We start from the raw sequence: 21,675 nt of genomic DNA, 5'->3' as shown, positions 1-21,675 counted from the left end.
GAGGCTGCAACAAACCCACAGAAGATTGATATGCATTGCACTTCACACATGGTTTAGTTCTTTATGCCAGAGCCTGGCATGATGATGCTGGGTTTTGAGATATTATTATTTCAAATATATAATAAACAGAAATTGATATAAAAACACTGCAGTGCAAGTCCCCCTTAAAAAAAAAAATTGTTACTATAGCGCTTTGAGAGAGAGAGAGATTCACAATGCAGGCTCAGAACTTGGCAACCTGTAAAAGTGCCCAGTCGAAAATTACTAACAGCTGGAGATGACAGTTGTTTTAACAGCTGAGCTGACAGGATTAATTTAAATGCACTGAAATCAAAAGTAGATAACACCTGTTTAGTCTTCCAGGGCCATTCGACAAGGTAGGCCAAAGGAAAAAAGCAGAGCCAGAATTGTGCGCGTCTCTCTCTCTATGTGAAGGACAGAAGGACTTCAGAAAAAAATGTCACACTTTTGGGGGGAGCAGAGGGGAAGCAAAGGCTTGTTATACAATAACAGAGTAGACAACCCCCCTCAGCTTTTAACATCTGGTTCCCATTGCGCCCACCTTCCCACCCCTTTTTTCCTCCCTTCTCTTGTCCAAGGTCTTTGACCCAAACCCAACAATGGATAAAGATCACTGGATTTCAAAGCTACAGTTTCTCACTCTAGCATCCCAGCAATCCTCCTGGGTTAATTAATATATTCTCTTTGAGCTTCTAATCACTAAAACTCCCCCACATTTCTCCTCCCACACCCTCCCTTTCCCCTGAACTAAAACAAAACAAAAACTCTCTTGTCATTACACAGCTTGGAACTGAGGCTCACAAAATAAATAAATAAATTCTAGAAGTGAGAGTGAGGGTAGCTGTCAGGTCAGTTTTTTGGGTTGTTTATTGTTATATACTGATCCTACAAACCTATGTAAATGCAAAACATCAAGATTTTTCTACTGGGGGAAGAGAGTTTTCATTTTAGCATCTGAGTTATACTCTTCTAACCCACAGTGAGTGAGTGAGTGAGTGAGTGTGTGTGTGTGTGTGTGTGTGGTTTGCAGTGTCACACATACTGAAAATGCAGATGAACACATGATGTATATGCAGCAACCCTTGGCCCTGGCCCTGGCCAAACACACAAACATATCTTGCAGCACTGGAAAGTGATGGACCCTGAGAGGAGTTGTCCAGTCTAGGAATGAGGGAATCTGGAAATCCCACCAAAGCCAATGAGAGTTCTGCCCCTCCATCAGCTACAGAAGTCCAGCCCAGGGCTACCAAACTGAACTTGCAATCTTCATGTTCGGTTGGGCTGAGTCAAAACAGGCTTAGACTTCCAGCTAAACAGTTTCTCCAGCCCTATGTCTAGCTCTCTTCTGTGAACAGGATAGTAGCTGCACTGCGCGTTCCAAACATTAATTAACTGAAGTCTCAATACACTCTTGCAAAGTACCTAATTATTATCACCCCTATTTTATAAATGACAAACTAAGGGATAGAAAGAATAAGTGACCTGCCTAAGGTCACACAGGAAGTCTGGCAGAACCAAGAATAGAACTTATCTCCCAACTCATGGCCCTGTGCTTTTAACTACAAGACCATCCTTTCCTCCCTTCCTAAGATACCTTTAGGGATTTGTAAAACCCTGCCTAAGATGAAAATCCAGCCAGATGGTTTCTGTTAAGATGAACCAGAAGCATTAATGACACTTAAGAGAACAATAGATTTCATTCAACTCATCCTGCCCCTTCCACATCTCTTCAGATGGAAAGAGATGAACTACAAAGATTCACATAGTTATTCTGAGTTTAATTTCTCCTTAGTTCAGCAAATTGTAAGGTTATCTTTCTTGCTGCCTATTTCTGTCATATCATCCTTGAGGCACGGTTGGCACCTTCAGTTTTCTTGGTTGATTAAAATCTGTTCTTCACTGAAAAATGATTCAGTTGAAATTTCTGATCCACTGATATCAATACCAGGGAGGACTCATTGTACAGTATTCTCAGTTATATTATTAATGTATGCCAAAGAATGAAAACCATCTATCCAAGACAAACATTGTAAATTCCTTATAAAATAAATACACAAAAACTCCCGCTGCCACTGATTAAACATAACGGGTCAAATTCTAACAGTAACCTGAGTTCAACTCCATTCACACAGCAAGGCTCACGTACGATCTTAGCATCAGGCACAAACAGAAGAATACAGGTAGTTGCATCTGTAGTGGGATTACTTTCTGGCTTCAAAATGTGAAGTCTCTTTTAGCATTTATTGTCCATTTAAGCGGTCTATGAGGCAGAAGGAAATGGTAATTTGTGATGCTATATGAAAGTACACTGGCTCAGCTTTGAGGCCTAGGCCCAGAATTTGACAGAACAGGTAACTCGACAGCAGTGATAGATCTAGAAATGTTTGGGCCCAGAGACCAAAACTGTCTGTCTGTTTCCCGAGGAAATGCCAACATGAAGTCTGCATCTGAAGTTATTTGGCAATTTCTCTAAATACCTGCTTTAGATATCGAATGAATTGATGGGGCTGTGAGATGGCTTCTGTGAGATGTACGTGGCTGTGTGTATATATATGTGTGTGTGTGTGTGTGTGTGTGTGTGTGTGTGTGTGTGTGTGTGTGTGTGCGCGCGTGTGTGTCAGTCACGTTGATTTGTCTACTGTGGGGATGATGATGATGATGATATTTACAGAATTTTATGCCACTATCAATAGCTGGCTGCAATAAACAAACTCTTAGTGGATCAATGCCATCACGGCTACTGTTGAATATCTAAGTACATTAAATACATTAAAAATGTACATTTGTGTACATTAAAAATTTTATGGCACTTCTTAAAGAGTTTAGGTCAAACTGTGGCCTGCAAGAACTGCTTTCCCTTCCACTTTTGAATCTCTTCAGTGTAAGTTCCAATGGAGAAATGTCCATAGGATGGATTTAGAAAAGAAGAATCTCACTTACATACATGATCTCACTTACATACATGCAAATCAGGGGTAATCCTAAGGAATTAAATGGAGATTAAAATCAGGCCTGTTCTTTAACAGTCATTCTGCTACTCAGATCTGCCTGCTTGGGAAGGGTCAGTTACTTTGGGGAAAAAATAAGTATATCACTTCCCAGCCTCTATTAAGTTGCACATGAAGAACTATTAGCACCTAATTTTAATGAAACAGAAAACTTCTATTTATTCAGACAGGGGAGAATCACTGGCAGCTAATTTCAACAAATGAACATGAAGGGATCCTCTGTGGTTCTGAAATGTTTGGTAAAGGGCATTTTCCCCCCATTATTTTTCATTTTCATGCACCTCTGCATTTCCAGGTTCTAGTCCAGACTGGAATCAGAAATGCCAAGCCAGGCTGCTCACCTGACACTTCCAAACTGGTTGGAAGAAAGAAGTGCTGGAAATCTAAAAAAAATCTGTACCAAGGATAGTTCAATGCTGATTTTGCAGGCCCAAGAGGTGCAGTTTGTTTGGATAAGCCCATCTCAAATCTCTACTACAAACAATGAAGAACTATCTCCCAGACAAAAAGGAAATATTGAAACACGGTTGGCAAAAATCTGTATTTAAAGACATAAACCCCCAGTTGCTATCAACTGAAACAAAAAATAAAATAAAATAAAAAGCTCAGGATGGCATTCTCTCCATTTCCCCCAAATCAAATTTTGCTTTTACAAGCCTCATAAAATCTAATTGCATTCCTAACAATTCATTTCCATGAACATCTCTTAAATTTTTTGTTTTTGTTGTTTTGTTTTGGTTGTTTTTAACTGTTATTTCAAAGTTTTCAGTCTACCAAGCATACAGCAATAATTGTTGTTCTGTTCTGCTAATGATAGATTCCTCTCCTTGTATAAAACAAGGAGCAGTTTCTTCCCCGCTTTTTATTTCTTTACACAACTCAGAGGCTCAAAGAAGATAATTACAAACAATGCCTGAAGAATGGTTCAGTTAATGTTAATTTATACAACAAACTAATTACTACCAAATGGTAAAAAATCACATGTGGAAGTTCCTCTCTCCCACGCACACAACTAAACCAACAGCCATCTGTCTCCACTTGGGAGCTCTCTGTGACAACTGAGGAAGACAAGGGAAAGGATAGATCTGGATGCAGTAGCCCCTTCTTCTGACATAAAATCATGTTATTCAAACACCAGGCTCTGTACAGCTGATCTGAGCACTAGGGTTTTTTATTTATTAATAATTATAAAACCTACTGCTACCTACACATATCTAAATCTATTTCTATCTTAAGATCTTAAGACTGATTCAGATATACCACTATCAATTTTAATTCTTCCCTCTGGCAATTTCTAGACCATACTTGTTTGGTACACTGTGCAACATCCTTAACATACTGTCTCTCAGAAAGCTTGCAGTCAGATGTTCTTTGCGTTTGCTAGTAGTAATTTAGACATCTCTGTTGGCTATTTGTGATTTCGCCATGCTTCCCCACTCCCACGCCTCACCTTCCCAGCTACCTGTAAAAGCATTTTTCCCCCACACTAAAGAAAGCCAAAGCTAGTACAATTGTTAAGCACTTTAATGGGATCCTCATTAAAAATTAATGGGGAAAAAATAGCTGGGGTCCAATCCTGAAGTCCTTATTCACACTAAAGTCCCACTGACTTCAATGGGAGTTTTGCCCAAGTAAGGGCGTCACTTCTGGATCCTACATGAATCAGAACTCAGGCATTTTGACTGTTAATTACTCTCTGATTAGCTTGCATCTAGTGAAACAAACTAAAGGGAAAATTCTCCCTTAAGCACCATACAGAAAATCTCAACTCCAATACTCTTCTCTCCCTATGAGCCTAGAACTCCCATCAAAGAGAGTACTGCACATGTAGAGAAGCAGAATATCAGAGTTTAGATCCACCGTATACATTTCAGAGAAGAATTTTGCCTTAATACCAAAAATTTAAAAACCCTTTTATTTTTAAACGCAAGGCAAAATTCCCCTCTTGGATCCATGTGGCATATTCAGACCAATATTCTGCTATGTGCATGTGAATACCCCATTGATGTTCAAGAAAAACCCTGTATTGACTTTATGACTTTATTAGATAGAGACAGAAAAGATGAGGGTGAGTTTAGTAACAACAGCATGTTTGCACGTGCATATTATATATCTATACAGGTACATGGTTTCATTTTGGTCTGAAGTAATCACAAAGAAGGGGGGAAGGATAGCTCAGTGGTTTGAGCATTGGCCTGCTAAATCCAGGATTGTGAGTTCAATCCTTGGGGGAGCCATTTAGGGATCTGGGGCAAAAAATCTGTCAGACCAATTGTTAGGATAGCATAAGACTCTAAATGTTGCTGTAATCCAATATTCATTCAAGAACAGGGACACTGTATTTTGTATGGCTCTAGATGTCATACAGGAAACAAGCAAAGAGAGGTCACAAGATATTCTACGTAATCCAAACAATAATGTCTAGCTATTATCCATTCATAGTCTTTAAAATATTATAAATGACATTTTAAAATCAAATAGGAATGATTCTTACAAATAAACAAGCAAAACATATTCACTACTGTGAAGGAGAAAAAGCAATTTGCCCTGAATTGATATCTCCTGCTTCTCCTCATCTTTCCTCTTTCATAAGACTCACCAAGAACCGGCATGTACGTAAAGTCAGGCATTGAGATGAAATGTCAGTGTCTTTTTAAGGCCTATGCTATCAAAGAATAGCTGGACACTTCATTTTAAGCTCCCCCTCTCCTTTTGGGGGACTCACCCACCCCACCATACAAAGAACTGGACTTTGTTTAGCAAATGAACAATGATTACAACTGCTTTTAACAAGGAGTTGGTGTCTGAAATGAATCAACCAGTGCTGTATCAGCAAGTGGGATGCAACAAAAAAAAAAGAAGGGTCATGGAGTATTTTTGATGTGTAATGTGTATTTTAGTCAATGTGAGGAGGTTCTCTGGCCATCTTTGGGCTGTGACTGACATCTGTCCTCCCTCCTCCTTTGTCACCCTGCATAGCCTCACACAGCATTTACAGCCAAAAGTCTGCCTCTCATTTTAGTTCCTACTCCTGGCTCATGTTGTGTCCCAGATCACAGGGAGCCCTGAATTAATACACTAAGACTCAGTATTAAGCTAAATACCTGGCAGCTTTACTGAATGCATTCACCCTGGCAGGAGAGCTACTTGGAATTGTCAAAACACTCCCAGCATCCTGTCCCGCGGGGCACGCACCAGGTTTGTGGAAAAACCTGGGGGTTCCTCTATTTCGACTGTTCAATCAGGATCACAAGTCCCAAGATTATGTCAGAAGCAGAAATTTCAAGAATATTATAGCATATATTTTATTAAAGTCCTTTAAAAAAAGTTGTACTGGAAGGGTCACTAAAATGTTTCTCCCTTCTGCTTTTCCCAGGATGGGGGTCTGCCCCTTCAACAGCAGAGGGTCTTTGTTTTTCTTCCCACACCCTTCTTTGTGGAAGAAAAAGGGTGAATAGGAAGATTTTAAAAAAAGTAAGCCTTGCACTACATTTCATTTGTTGTCCTTAAAAAAACAAAACAAAACAAAAAACATAGGGAAGTGTGGTTGGTGAACTCAGTTTAGTTCCAAGTGGAGAAATGTCCGCATCACAAAAGCTACTATTAAAACTCCTCTGAGAAGGAAAGGATGAAAAGGTCTACCCTCTCACTGCCTGGCAGTCTATTTCATGCCCTGCTGGAGGGACATGGCTAGGACAGCACAGTGGCAGCTTGCAGGGCCACAGTCCATACCACCTTTCCTACTGATAAAACTTCACCAGCCAAAACCATCATTTCCAGAACAAAATTACCTTAACAATAAACAGGGAGTTGTCCTGTGGACTAACTGGCTAATTTGCTGTGCAGACTTCAGTAACATGAGACAACATCTGCAATTTTGCTATCTTTTGGCAATGGTCTTACGTGTGCCACCACATTTCAATATTATAGAATTAAGGAAAGTCATGGAAAAGTGGGGAGAAAATAAATGGCTAGTAGCTGGTCGACAAACAGAATAAGATCCTACTATTCTTACCAGCTAATAGAATTAGACTAGGTCAATATAACAAACCTATATGCGTACAACTACGTAGCTCTGGGATTTGAGAAATCCACATCCCAGAGGGATGCAGTTATACCGACCTAACCCCCTGTGTAGACAGTGCTATGACAACGGGAGGTGGATTAACTACACTGATGAGAGAAGCTCTCCTGTCAGCATAGGAGCATCTTCCCTAAAGTGCTACAGCAATGCAGCTGCACCACTATAGCACTGTACCTGAAGACAAGCCCTTAGTCTCTCAAGAGATGACTTTTTTGGAGCAGAAATAAGAGGTTCTAGTCCTAGCTCCCTGCGTATGATTTTATCTAATAATACTTCAGTTTGTTACCAAGTGGTGCCCAACAATAGGATTTTAACTCCTGTGAACCTTAGATGGGATTGGCTTGGTTCAACTTGTCAGGAGAGTATGCCATGTACCTGGATGCCCATCCTATATCCCAAAAGCTTCACAGAAGCTGTGAATCACTTAGATGACACAGCAAGGAGAGATGCATAAAAAAAGACAACTAAAATCAACTAAACATGTGTGAACTGTCTCCATATTTAGTTAAATTGCTTTGCTGAGTAAAGCTGAATATGAGCTCAGTGTGGAATCCAGAATTGTAGCAGCTGAAAATTATTAGCCAGAACCTGATGTCCTCTACTTTCTAGATAGATAGATCAGAGAGAAAACATAGCTTTATTCAAGCTTAGAGCATAGACATATATTAGCAAAAGCATATGGCCCTCTTTATATTTGGGGGAGTGTTAAATGAGGAAGAGAGGGAGAAAAAGAGCAAGAGTGACATCATAAGCGCTGGGTGAATGCACAGTTATTACTACAGCAGAAACGTACTTTAAAAATATTTTTACTTTTTTATTTTTGGGGCTCCTGACTCTGTACTGTATTAGACGCAATTATTAGTTATTGGGGTGGGAGGTATGTTATGTGTTCAGGCGCGGAGGAGCTTTAGAGAAAAAGACCAAAGAGATATATACAATTTATATACAAAGAATTTTCCCCCCAAGGAATCTTTCATTCGTCTGTCCTCAAAATATTCTCCTTGAAAACTGATCTCACTCTAAAATACATGATTAATCTAGAATTCAAAACAGACTAAAGAAACAGGTCAGTCTTTGGTAACCTCTTCCAAGTTGTGGTTTGAGCATTGGCCTTCTAAACCCAGGGTTGTGAGTTCAATCCTTGAGGGGGCCATTTAGGGATTTGGGGCAAAAATCTGTCTCGGGATTGGTCCTGCTTTGAGCAGGGGGTTGGACTAGATGACCTCCTGAGGTCCCTTCCAACCCTGATATTCTATGATTTTAAGTTGTGATAAGTGCTTGGGCACCCGTAGTAATTTGGGAATGACACAATGTGTTTAGATGCTTAAGCTATGGTGATTCTTTTTCATGCGCAGAGGGATATACTGATTGCCTCTTTGAGGAATGGGAAAGAAATATCATCAGAGTCAAATAGACTGGGCCTCAGGAACTTCTTCTGAATATTTAAGGAAGATTTATGGGTTATGGTAAAGAGGTATGTCTCACACATAACCAATTGCCTGCGACAGCAAGCATAGAGAAAGCATTCTCAGACTTTGGCGCTTTTTATTAGTTAGTAGTACTACTACTATTTGTATTATCTTAGCGTCTAACAGTCCTAGTCCAGGACCCCAATTTGCTAGCTGTGGTACAAACCCAGAAAAAGTTCAGTTGTCATCTAGTGTGCTTCAAATTATTCAGAACTTTAGCTATTCAATTAGTTCGGCTAAAAAGAATGACGTGGCTAGTAAATTTCACATCCTGCTCTGAGTTTTACAATAGTCATACATTCAATTGCTGGATCTGCATGAGGACTATTTCTCTGTGTAGCAGATCTTTAGTTCTCTCTCTTAATACTAACAGCTGGTAGAAGAGGAACCTTCAAAGGATCGATCTATGAGGTCTCAGATCTTACCCAAATATCCTGCATTACAATAGTTGTATCCTGCATTACAATAGTTGTACAGGAGATATCACACCATCGAAAAAATGTCCTACTTCCTAGCGACTAACTACACATACAGGGGTGCTGGAACAATTTGTATAGCGGTGGTGCGGAGAGACATTGAACCAAACTGTAAACTCTGTATATAATGGAAACACTTCAAGCCAGGGCATGCTGCAGCACCCCCTGCATCCCTAGTTCCAGCATCTATGGAAAAATACTACCTTGTAATTCTATTAATAGTGATAACTTTAGGAACAAATATACTCGTTGGTCATAGAGGCATAAAAAAACCTCCCACAACACCACACATCTTCCCCGACCCTGCACTGGGTCAAATGCTGTCTGCACAAGGCTTTCACTGAAGTCAATGGGAGCTGTGATCATGCATCCAAGGGCAGAATTCGGCCCATGGTGTTGTTTTTAACTGTGTATTTACTTCTCCCCCACTTAGAAATAAATCAATATACGATTTCTCTCAAGCAAAATGAACCTAAATGTAAGCCATCCTGTTCACAACAGGGAGGCTAGGAATTCAACTTCAGTCATATGGTCCTCTCTCTCTCTCTCTCTCTCAAACTCAGCAGTAACAGGGAGAAAAGGGAAGGAGGCTAGTTAATGCACAAGACTGGGCCTACGAGAGGCCTAACTAGAGTGGAATCCAGTAAGAATGACAAAAGGTGTGGGTTCCCCCTTTAAAAAACATCACTGTTGAGACATGCATTGGCACATCCAATACCAGCTCTGTTTGCTTTGAAATTAATCATTTTCTCCAAAGTTGAACAGTTCTTTCCCCCCCTCCCTTCTTTCTTGTACAGACTTAGGAGCAGCCACTCCTATTTACATTGTGCTGCTCCCAACATTGCCACCTGTCAGTCAAAGTTCCATTCCTCAATTAGAAAAGAAAAGAGAGCTTTGCACTGATCAGAAATGCTAGAGAAGGAAAGGGGGGTGGAGAGGGCAAGAGAGAGAGAGGCATGAGATTAGAGGGTAACAAAACTAGAAAGGAAGATAAACAGAACCAAAAAGAAAAATGTCCTTTGTTCATTTAAATGGCTTTCTGCTCCCAAGCCCTCTGCATGACTAATGCTAGGCTGTGGTGTGTAAACCTCTTGGGCACATTATACAAACAGAGCATAACTCGGCCTGAACAAACAAAGGCCTAAGCAACAGTGATTGAATTCATCTTAAAACAACAAATCAATTCTTCCCTATTAATGCCCTAAATACCAGCGTAGGAGCACTGTCCTGTTGTAATAAACAGCCATGTGTTCAATTACCGTCTGTTTTCCCAACTACTGCTCTCTTCAGTAATTACACCACGCAATGCATTCTACATTGACATTATATTAATGTGCTGGGAAGAGAGATCTTAAATACGAATTAAATCAAGGCTAAACATTTCAGAAAGCCTTGCAGAGTTGCACAAGCGCTAACAACACATTATTTAGCAGGAAGCAAGGAGTGATTTTCTATTCTGTCATTCTCCACTTTCCTTCCTTGATTAAATAAGCAAACTAAAAAAAAAAAAATCAAGTATCAAAGAACTGTGCTGCCTCAGATGCATGTCACAGTTAACCTTACATATTAGATCTCTAGATGCCCATTTTAGCTGAATGAGTTATGTGCTTATAAATTGTGTTTCATAAATATGTGCATCTGTCACATCAGCAACAACAACAAAAACCCTCAACAACAGCCAGGTAACAACAAAAGAAAAACAGCGAACAGAAAACTTTTTGTACCAAGACAAAGGCAGAAGGATAAAGGTTCAAGAAAAGGTTCCTCACCCTTTTGCAGAACTGTCAAACAACTTCCATTGAATATTGAATAGCACACGGTAAACAGACCAAACAAAAGGTATGATGAAAGATGTATTTACTTGTGCAAGGCTCCTTCCCCAACCTTTCTTTCCATTTCATATACACCCACACTGCACAGTTTGCATTGTGTTGTTAAATAACCAATAGCAACCTAGATGAAACAGTGGAAGGGTTTCTATGATGCTGTCAAGCACCAGACAGATGCTTGGCAGTGTCAATATGGTTCTTTACGTTTGGGTTGTGCCAAAGTTCTCAATAAAAATAAAATAGTAATAACAATAATAATTTTTTTTTAAAAAAAGATGGCAATATGAGATAGTGCACAGATGTCCGGTACCTTCTGAAATCAATGGTGTATTTTGTTACCTGCTGGGTTTTATTTCAACAGGCCTGCTATCAGGGAAATATAGATAAGAAAAGCGTTGCTTTCTGCCTGTGTAGTGGATTGCAACAATTTGTATAAGGAAGCAAAAACAAATTCTGGGGGTATAATGACTGTCAATTCCAGTTCCCTTAGAGCATTAGCTCATTGGCCACTGCTGTAAAGAGATTGCAGGCCTGTCTGACACACAAACAATGATAAACTTTGGAAGAGTCCATTTTAAAATAAAAACGGTCAGTGCCTCTAAATTTTTCTGTTGGAGATTTGAAATGTAGAAATTCCCACCTTTAGGTGAAAATGAAGTTTGAAAGGTTTTGAATCTGGCTAAAATACTATGGAACAAATCCTGCCTTCAGAACCATGTGTCTGTATCCCACTGATTTTAGAAGAGCTCCCAGGTGCCTGTAGCATTCTTTAGCGCAAATGGTGACTTGTGCTTCTCCTCACATGAGGTCATCAAGCGTAGAAACAAATTTTAAAAACTTTTACAGGTACTTTTTTGAGATTTACTTTACTTTGATTCTCATTTGAGCTCCTCAGGTTGCCTTTATGCACATTATATGACACACACTAACACATGCATATGGCAGGTTTCAGAGTAGCAGCCGTGTTAGTCTGTATCCGCAAAAAGAACAGGAGTACTTGTGGCACCTTAGAGACTAACAACAGAACGCCATTAGCCGTCACCTTCAGCCCCCAACTAAAACCTCTCCAGCGCATCATCAAAGATCTACAACCTATCCTGAAAGATGATCCCTCATTCTCACAGATCTTGGGAGACAGACCTGTCCTCGCTTACAGACAGCCCCCCCAACCTGAAGCAAATACTCACCAGGAACCACACACCATAGAACAAAAACACTAACCCAGGAACCTATCCTTGCAACAAAGCCCGATGTCAACTATGTCCACATATCTATTCAAGCGACATCATCATAGGACCTAATCACATCAGCCACGCCATCAGGGGCTCATTCACCTGCACATCTACCATTGTGATATATGCCATCATGTGCCAGCAATGCCCCTCTGCCATGTACATTGGCCAAACCGGACAGTCTCTACGCAAAAGAATAAATGGACAAATCTGATATCAGGAATCATAACATTCAAAAACCAGTAGGAGAAAACTTCAACCTCTCTGGTCACTCAGTAACAGACTTAAAGGTGGCAATCTTGCAACAGAAAAGCTTCAAAAACAGACTCCAACGAGAAACTGCTGAACTTGAATTAATATACAAACTAGATACCATCAATTTAGGCTTGAATAGAGACTGGGAATGGCTGAGCCATTACATACATTGAATCTATTTCCCCATGTTAAGTATCCTCACACCTTCTTGTCAAACTGTCTGAAATGGGCCATCTTGACTATCACTACAAAAGTTTTTTTTCTCCTGCTGATAATTGCTCATCTTAATTAATTAGCCTCAGAGTTGGTAGGGCAACCCCCACCTTTTCATGTTCTCTCTCTGTGTATATATATCTCTCCTTACTCTATGTTCCATTCTATGCATCTGATGAAGTGGGCTATAGCCCACGAAAGCTTATGCTCAAATAAATTTGTTAGTCTCTAAGGTGCCACAAGTACTTCTGTTCTCTTTACACGCATATGGCATGATCTTCCCTGCAGCGACACAAATAAGGTAAAACAAGTAGAAGACATCATAGAAAAGAGAAAAAAATCCAATCATAGCTTGTTTATAACACAGGAGATGGATATATCATGTAAAACACCCTGTCCAAAATGACAACATACAAACAACACTGAAGTGAGATCAAAGTTAAAAAACTAACTAACTAATAATAAATATAACCAACAGCTTCAAAATTAGAGTGTTTTTACCAGGTCACTTCATTAACAAAGCAAGCAAGTGGGAGTTGCTATGAATCTCAGCCTTTGCCATACTAGAGGCCTTCACATGCGTCTAGAAGACAGCCCTGTGACTAGCTCATAGCACAGATTGCTATCTAAAGCTAATCAAATGTTATGATAGGCCATCTTAATCAACTTCAAAAAGCCAATCCACATGCTCAACCCAGCTTCTAGCCTCTCCTTCCCTGATCACTCTCTCACTCATTTGGCCATATTTCCCCTCACTTATTTTCCACAAATAGTGCAGTTAAGAAAGAACGCTGGGGGCTCTTCAGGTCTTGGTATTCTGGGCGCAGGTGGTAAAGAAAACTTTGAAGTGAGCTCTCCACTAACTCTAGTACTGGCCGTGCCTCCTCCGTAAGCAGCTCTTATTAAAAAAAGACCAAGCACCCACTAGAACAAAACCAAGCAGGCCTATTTAATTAGGGCAAATGCTTGATATCCACTTCTTCACATTAAACTACACAGGCCTGGGAGGTCTGATTAATTTTAATATGCACGGTCATGACAAGCGCCTCCGGGGTAAGGAAGAAGGGAGAAAAAAAAACACAAACCCTGCTAGCTTGACAAATAGGTTTCAGATACATGTTGTGTATGTTGCCCAGATTAGAATGTTACTATTCAGCAAGGGCTTGAACCTTTAAAATGAGGGACAAGAGGCCTGAGAAACAGGTGGCTAGCTCTCCACTCTTGAATAAATGACATCCCCCAAAAGCTGTGGCACATAAACACATAAAAAGAGCTGGCATACTCCCTCGTGTATTTTTGTATATTAACAGGCTGGGTCAGAGGCTTTTCCGACAGTGATCCATGTATTGAAATTGAAGCTCAGGAAGCTGATGGCTTTGCCAAAAATATACAAGGAAAACAGACTGCAACCCATTTAGCTGAAACATTTTGGGGCATCGGAGGCATTCAAATAAATATTTAATAGTGGGCTCTTCAATTTAGCAGAGAAAGGTATAACACAATCCAATGGCTGGAAGTTGAAGCTAGACAAATTCAGATTGGAAATAGGGTGTAAATTTTTAATGGTGAGAGTAATTAACCATTGGAACAATTTACCAAGTGTCACGATGGAGTCTTCATCACTGACAATTTTTAAATTGAGACTTGATGTTTTTCTAAAAGATGTGCTCTGGGAATTATTTTGGGGAAGTTCTATGGCCTGTGTTAAACAAGAAGTCAGATTAGATGATCACAATGGTCCCTTCTGGCCTTGGAATCTATGAAAAAAATGGAGAAGGGGTGGATAATCCAGGGAGCTGCTGGAGCTAGGAGACAGAACCATTACCTTTGTTTTGGTTAAACTTGGTTATGCTACATTGTTCAAGATAGGAACAGATAAACGAAGGGCTCTGTTGCTGCTGCTTGTTCCGTTTTGCGGGACGAGTATGTTTTGGAAAGAAATCTTAATTATGTGACCCATAAGAGTAGACTTTCATCCTAAAATAGTCCCTCTCCCCCTCCCCTTTCCTATCTCCTCCCTACAAAAGCACAAGTTCCAAGACAAACTTGAATCTTACTCAACCATAGTGGTTTCTTATACATTTAAGATGCTACATCAGAATCTCAGATGTCTTTATCAAGTAAAAAAAAAGAGATCCAAAAGCTATGAACCTTTGAGGATCTAAGCAGGAGAGACTTGGAAGAGAATCTAAGCACATTTTGAAAACACCCATTGAAACCAACCATAACTATCGAGCTACACTATTAGGAAGGAATACACTTAAAAACCTAAAAGATGACAAATGAACAAACTTCACTTTGAGTGAAGGGAGTTGGCAAGGCTTCAAACTAGGCTACCTGTGTTCTAAAGTGAAAGCACTTTTTAATGAAGATTTCAGACACCACAGCATTTAAGGGCTTCTTTTCACACAGGCTTGTTTCACAAACTTTTTTCCCCCTCATCAGTTATGTGAGTGCACATTTCCATATGGTGGTGTCTTTGAAAGAGGTAAATGGAGGTTAGATGCTGGCTTGCTCTACAAGAAGAGACACTTTTTCTGGTGACAGACTGCATAGATGAACATGTAAACCACAATGCACTTGGAGCATCCTTCTACAGCAGCAGGAGTGTGAGGGACAAAACTTAAAAGTACTCAGTTGAAAGGTACCCTTGTTTGTCCTTCAGTAGAACAGCATTACAAAGCCTCTTCAACATGTACTTTGTCAAAAGGACAGTGAGGAACCAAACAAAAGAGACTCAAACCTCAGCCAATTAGAGTATCCTTAGGCTTTTCCCTAGGATCTGTTCACTTTATTTTTTTCCCACTTCATCAGATGTGATTTAAAAACAGGAGTCTGCATTTCAAAGGCCTCCCTTCTTGTGCCCATTACTGGCCTGCTTTGGAATTTATGGCTTAAGAAGAGGGAGACCTCTTGATTTCTTTACAAGAGATGGTGATTAAAAGTTTGATAATATTAGGGGATATTCCAAGTTCATATTTCAGCTAGAGGGCCTGAATCCAATATGGTTCACTTTTACAGACGAGAGAGCTCCTTAAACAACAGTCATTTAAATTACGACAAGAACAGGTGTTGTGATTTATAATATAAACTTAAACATCAAACACAAATAGCCTTTAGGGGATGTTCAGAAGACAAAAATTATGCCCAAGGGGCCTTTTTTGTCCCTTTCTTTCCCACAAAAAAATTACATATAGCATTGTAACACACACATTAATAGATGAGACTGTTATGTTCACAATGCCTATTAAAGCCCGACAAAAACATGTCTCCTAGTAACCCTTTAATCATATACAGACTATATATTTATTTCTATATATTATTTATTTACAATAGCATCCACAACATGCTAGATGTTTTCTAAACACTCAAAAGAATGATCTCTTCTCTGAGGAGTTATGGACCAATAGACAGGTAGACGGACATAAGCAGCTAAGGAGAACAACAACAGGCAATCAACCCAATTCAAGGTAAGCAGCACAACAAAATAAGGGGGACTTCAGTGTGGACAGAGCAGGGGCCATGCAGATGAGTGAGCGCGCGCATACAAACACACACTATCTGATCGCTTAGATGGCCCCGTGGTGCTTTATTGGAACACTACAGTAATGGAAATACCTTTTTACACCTAGCTCAGGGGCAGTCCTCAGAGAGGTAAATACAGAAACTGCCACAAAACAAAACTGATTAACACAAAGAGAAGAAGAATTCTTACAAGTTTCTGAGCTGTAAACATCAAGAGCTTTAGTCTATTGCTAAAAATGTCTTTGGTGTTGTGTTTTTGTTTTGTTTTTTTGCAAAAGCCCAACCATGAATTTAGAGAAAAGGCTACTACAGATTTAAAGCATTTAATTTTCCACAAATGCAGGGCCATAAATTAAAATACTGCAATCCAATCCCATTAATAGTGCAAGAAAAACCTAAGTGGCTGCTTTGGTCTTTGCTTTTCATGAACTTGTGTCAAGCTCAGTGACTTCAAAGAGATTTCTATTTCATTTCTACGACTGAAGAGAACAGACAGACAGAGAGTCTCTGCCATCCTCTGATGCCTTAAGAAAATAGAAAGAAAAAACATGCCTGTATCTCATTCCCCTAATGATTTTAGCTGCAAAAGGAATCCCATGGTCGATAGATGACCCTCAGGGCGAGGGCTTGAGGTCTGTCACAGTATATAAGGCTTCTCCAAACCCACTCCATTATCTTCATTATTGTACACCAGAAATAAAAAGGGACTGACTCCTCTTCTGAAGTCTAAGTTAGAAAAGGATGGAATGTTTCATGTAAAATAACATTGTGTGACTTTGGTAATAGGTTTATGCCTTTGGGGACCTGAATGCTAAAGCAGCGTATGAGGATTTCCAGCAGAATTTGAGAAGGAAAAAAGTGCACAATGCATCAATGATGAGTAAAATTCCATGAATTTTATATTTGCTAAAATGTTCCATGCCTACGTGCCAAGACCCCTCATTCTCCATTGGATACATGCGAAAGTCAAGAGCAAAATGGCAGGTTCAGAAGATTAAAAATAAGGGGCGTGAGGTTTAGGACTAAGTAGAAATCACAAAAAAGCAATCACTATACCTGTGGAAGAATGAAAAAGCAAGCCAAGCATCCTTTGTAAATTTCTGAGGAAACACTAGATAGACTGGCTTCCCTCAGTGAGGCTTTTACAAGTGCAAATATACAACAAAGCAATATTGCACCCTAAAATATACACATTGATCTGTAGCCACCAAATACTTTCTTAAAAGGAATGATGCTACCTGCTCCTAAGCACAACATACACACTGTAATATGTTTGGTAAAATCATTAAAATCCATATAATTTTGAAGGTGATCAGCACTTGCACCAGCAAATACTTTTCTTTTCTATGTCTTAAATGGGTTTTGGATCAGGCCCTAAAGTTCCCACCCATCCAATATTTGTATATTGTCCCAATTTTGAAGGAGCAATCCACATCCTGTAACCCTAACATGCTAGATCTTCCAGGAATTCAACAGATATTTTGGGGCTTGCACAATGCAATGATGTTGCATCACGTCATATCATACTGTGACAATGAATACAGTATCACTAGAGCCCTACCAAAGCCCTGAAAAATGTGTCACGGACCGTGAAATCTGGTCTTTTGTGTGCTTTTACCCTATACTATGCCAATTTCATGGTGGAGACCAGCATTTCTCAAATTGGGAGGGGTCACAAAGTTATTTCAGGGGGGTTGTGGTATTGCCACCCTTATGTCTGTGCTGCCTTCAGAACTGAGTGGCTGGGGAATGGAAGCAGTTGGCCAGGTGCCCAGCTCTGAAGACAGCGCCCCACCAGAAGCAGCACAGAATTAAGGGTGGCAATACCAGACCGTGCCACCTTTACTTCTGTGCTGCTGCCTTCAGAGCTGGGTCGCTGGAGAGTGGCGACTGCTAAGGGCCCAGCTCTGCAGGCAGCAGCGCAGAAGTAAGGGTGGCAATACCGTACCATGACATCCTTACTGCTGCTGGCAACGTCTCTGCCTTCAGAGGTGGGCTCCTGGCCAGCAGCCACTGCTCTCCAGCTGCCCAGCTCTGAAGGCCCCCAGCAGCAGTGCAAAAGTAAGGGTAGCAGTGCCGCAACCCCACCCCCTACAATAATCTTGCGACCCTCCTCCCCCCACAACTCCTTTTTGGGTCAGGACCCCTATAATTACAACACTGTGAAATTTCAGATTTAAATATCTGTAATCATGAAATTTATGATTTTTAAAATCCCATGACCGTGAAATTGACCAAAATGGACCGTGAATTTGGTAGGGCCCTAAGTATCATATACCTTTATGTCCCAACATTGCAATGTTAATTTCAGGACATCAGGACATGGCTTTGTGACGTGCCACTGTAAATGTTACAAAGACATGACCTGCAGATTTGCGGGAAACAGGTTAAGGTAGAAACTCTATCTCAAACTCCAGTGTTATGCATTATTAAGTGTCATTTTTATGCTAATCGCCAAATGCACAACACATGGCCAAAAGTCTTCATCAGAATTCTTTTGGAGATTTCAGTTACCCTGGTGTACGTGAGCTAAGCTGAATCTGCTCAGACATTGTGCTTTGAATGTTTCAAGCGTACTTTTTCTTTAGTTTCAAAATACATTTTCAAATGATAGAATGGACATATAAAAAAATAGAAATCCAGTTCATGTCTGAATTCAAGAAGATTAAAGGAAACTCTTTGATTTAAACTATCACTAGTGCAATTGTTTCTCTTCCCAGAGAAAGAAACTAGGTATTATAATTATTTATATTACAACTGTCCCCAGCTAAGATTGCAGCCTCATTGTGCAAGGTCCTGTACTTTCAAGACTAAAATGTTGTACTGAGACATACAGCATCACCTGTTATTGAGTTATTACCTGCGTGTATTATTAGAGATTGCCAATTGTAGCACATCTTATCCAGAAAGAAAACATAAATTTTTAATTACTTGACTAGCAACAAGCAATGGCTAAGATTGCCACACTTGAACTGTGTCAATAAAACATTAGAGACACAGGATGGGTGAGGTAATATATTTTATTGAACCAACTTCTGGTGGTGAGAGAGAGAGAGAAACTTTTGAGCTACATGGAGCTCTTCTTCAGGTCAAGGGCTCATCTCTATCAGCACCAGAAGTTGGTCCAATAAAAGAGATTATCTCATCATCTCATGTCTCTAATATCCTGAGACCAACGTAGCTACAACAATACTGCATATATCAATAAAACGTAACAGTAACAAAAAGCCTTTCTGAAAGGGTTAACACACAGAGGCAGTGATTGCAGTGGGAAGCTAATTTTTAAGAAAGATAACATTGTTTTGTGGAGAGTTTTTTAAAACAACTGAGAGTTGTTTGCCTTCCACACCCCACAAGATAAAAATTTAATTAGCCACTTAAAAAAATTCATGCTGACTGGCGTAAAGGGGGTGGAGGGAGGGCTTGCTGAGATGACATATTCCCTCCTCACCACCTTTTAACGCTCTTATGCAAGTCTAATTTTTTTTTTCCCTAGCCAGCTCACCTCAGTGGCCTCCTTTTGTTTGATGCCCCATTTCCCATTCTCTTCTAACTTCTGAACTTTTGTTAGTTTGCTTTTAGGGAAAAGAGGAGTAGAACAAAACAAAACAACAACCTTCTTTTCTCTTTTTATTTCTGGATGGGGAGGAAACAGAGACATGAATATGGCACCCTCATAATGATTTAACTAGGGCTTAATGAAATTTTCATCACAACCTGCTGTTCATTTTAATGGCCTTTGAAAGACAATAGAACAATGGCTAGAGGGAAGAAAAGATTTTCTGTTGTATACATTTGTAAAGCCCAACATTCAGTTGCTACCCCCTCCCTCCACTCTCCCAATCTTTTTACAAAGCTGTAGACCTTTTGTTTGTACTGTATATTTTCATTTTAGTGGAGATGAGGAAATGCATAGGCGCTGTAACCATTCTCATCTCTAACTGTGGCCTTTCCTTAATGGAGTCTCTGGAGCATGCACAACTTCCTACTCAACACTTTATTTACATGTTGCCCAGATATCCCTCCTCTTCCCCATCCCCTAAATAACTTTGCCTCTTCTTTTCCTCACTGCCCCACACATAGCCATGGTGTAGAAGTCTTTCCCACTCCAAGGCACAAGGAAAGTCATGACATCGGCCATAATGTCAGTGGTAAAAACAAACCAGAATGGTTCAATATGTTTAATACCTTTTTAAAAAATGGTTATTAAACAAAGCATTTGTTTTCCAGCAGACTCTTACCGGGGGCCCCACTAAAGAGAAGACTAATTTACAGTCATGTCATGTGTACATGTGTGCGAGAGTGTGACTATACTTCTCTTTGCTTTTTTGTCAGCCAGTTTTCTTCAAATGTAGAAGTAGTCCTAAAAATTTCCCACAGGCACCATCAATGCACACCCAAGAACAGTATAGCTTTTGGGGAGCTCTGAGGTTGGGTTTTTTCCACTTTTAAAAACGATTGAAAAGGGATAGGCAGACACAAAGTCAGATGGTGAGTAATACTGCAAGGGAACTAGGGAATCCGTAGCAGTGGGTTCATATAAGAGCAACAAACCCCAAAAGCCATAGAAATACACAAGGTCTACCAAAACAGTTACAATAATATTTTCTGGATGGCTCAGGGGAGTGTAATGGGACATGGAGACTTTCATCTTTAGATCACTGGTTTAAATCCAGCCCATATTGATAGTGATTGAAAATATTTCCCCTCTGAAAGCTGTTCAGTGGCCTCTATGAAATGAGTTGGTGTGCTAGGGTCAGTTCCTAGAGGACAGGTGCATGGGTGGAGGGTGAACCGTGCGCTGTGGGAGGCTACTCCCCACCCAGCACACCCCTTCTGCCTGAGGCCCTGCCCCTTCTGCCTGAGACCCCACTGCCTTCCCCTGCCAGAGCCCAGAGCCCCCCTCCCTCCCCACTGCAGCCACCAGCTTCCCCCGCCCCCCAGGCTGCCTGAGCACCCCTGTCCCGGAGCAGCGGGTGGGCAGTGCAGCTCCCCCACTAAAGCCCTGGAGCGCCGGGCAGATGGGCGGCACGGCCCCCACCCCGGAAGCCAGGTGGGCAGCTCAGGCCCCCCGCCCAACTCTGGACTGCAGGGAGGGTGGGCGCCCTCCCCCCACAGCCCGGGCGCCCTCCCCCACAGCCCCGGCCGGAAACACAGCTTCAGCCGCCCAGAGTCTGGCCCGGGGCCATGGGGGAAAGAGCCAGCCCGTGGCCCCACAGAATGCCAGTGGGAAGCAGGAGGAGGCCTGGGGATGGAACATGGACGGGACCACACAGAGCTGTTTGGGGAGGCACAGCCTCCCCTGGCCTTTGATAGCTGCTGCCCATGGACAGGTGGCTCATATCTCTGGCAGTGAAGCCAAGGGCAGAAAGAGCAGAGACTCTACTGCCACCTCCTAGAGATGGTCCCTGAATGTTAGGGGTGAGAAATTTCCAGAGCAGCACAGGAGAAACTTGTATTACATCTGTTTGTACAGTATCTGTTCCATAGATAAATAAGAGGATTATAGTTTAGGGCACACTTAATCCAGGACCTTTCATGATTACCAAATTCCACCTTCTGT

The 21,675-nt window shown here is 40.8% G+C and overlaps 1 protein-coding gene across 10 annotated transcripts in view; it reads right to left on the bottom strand.

Moving 5' to 3' along the window:
- SOX5 (SRY-box transcription factor 5) overlaps window positions 1-21,675 on the bottom strand; it is a 421,524-nt gene that overhangs the window by 247,793 nt on the left and 152,056 nt on the right. The gene's annotated exons all lie outside the window — the stretch shown is intronic.

This window comes from Trachemys scripta, chromosome 1, assembly GCF_013100865.1.
Source record: "Trachemys scripta elegans isolate TJP31775 chromosome 1, CAS_Tse_1.0, whole genome shotgun sequence".
Classification (NCBI taxonomy): Eukaryota; Metazoa; Chordata; order Testudines; family Emydidae; genus Trachemys; species Trachemys scripta.
This window is presented reverse-complemented; position numbering and strand designations above follow the sequence as displayed.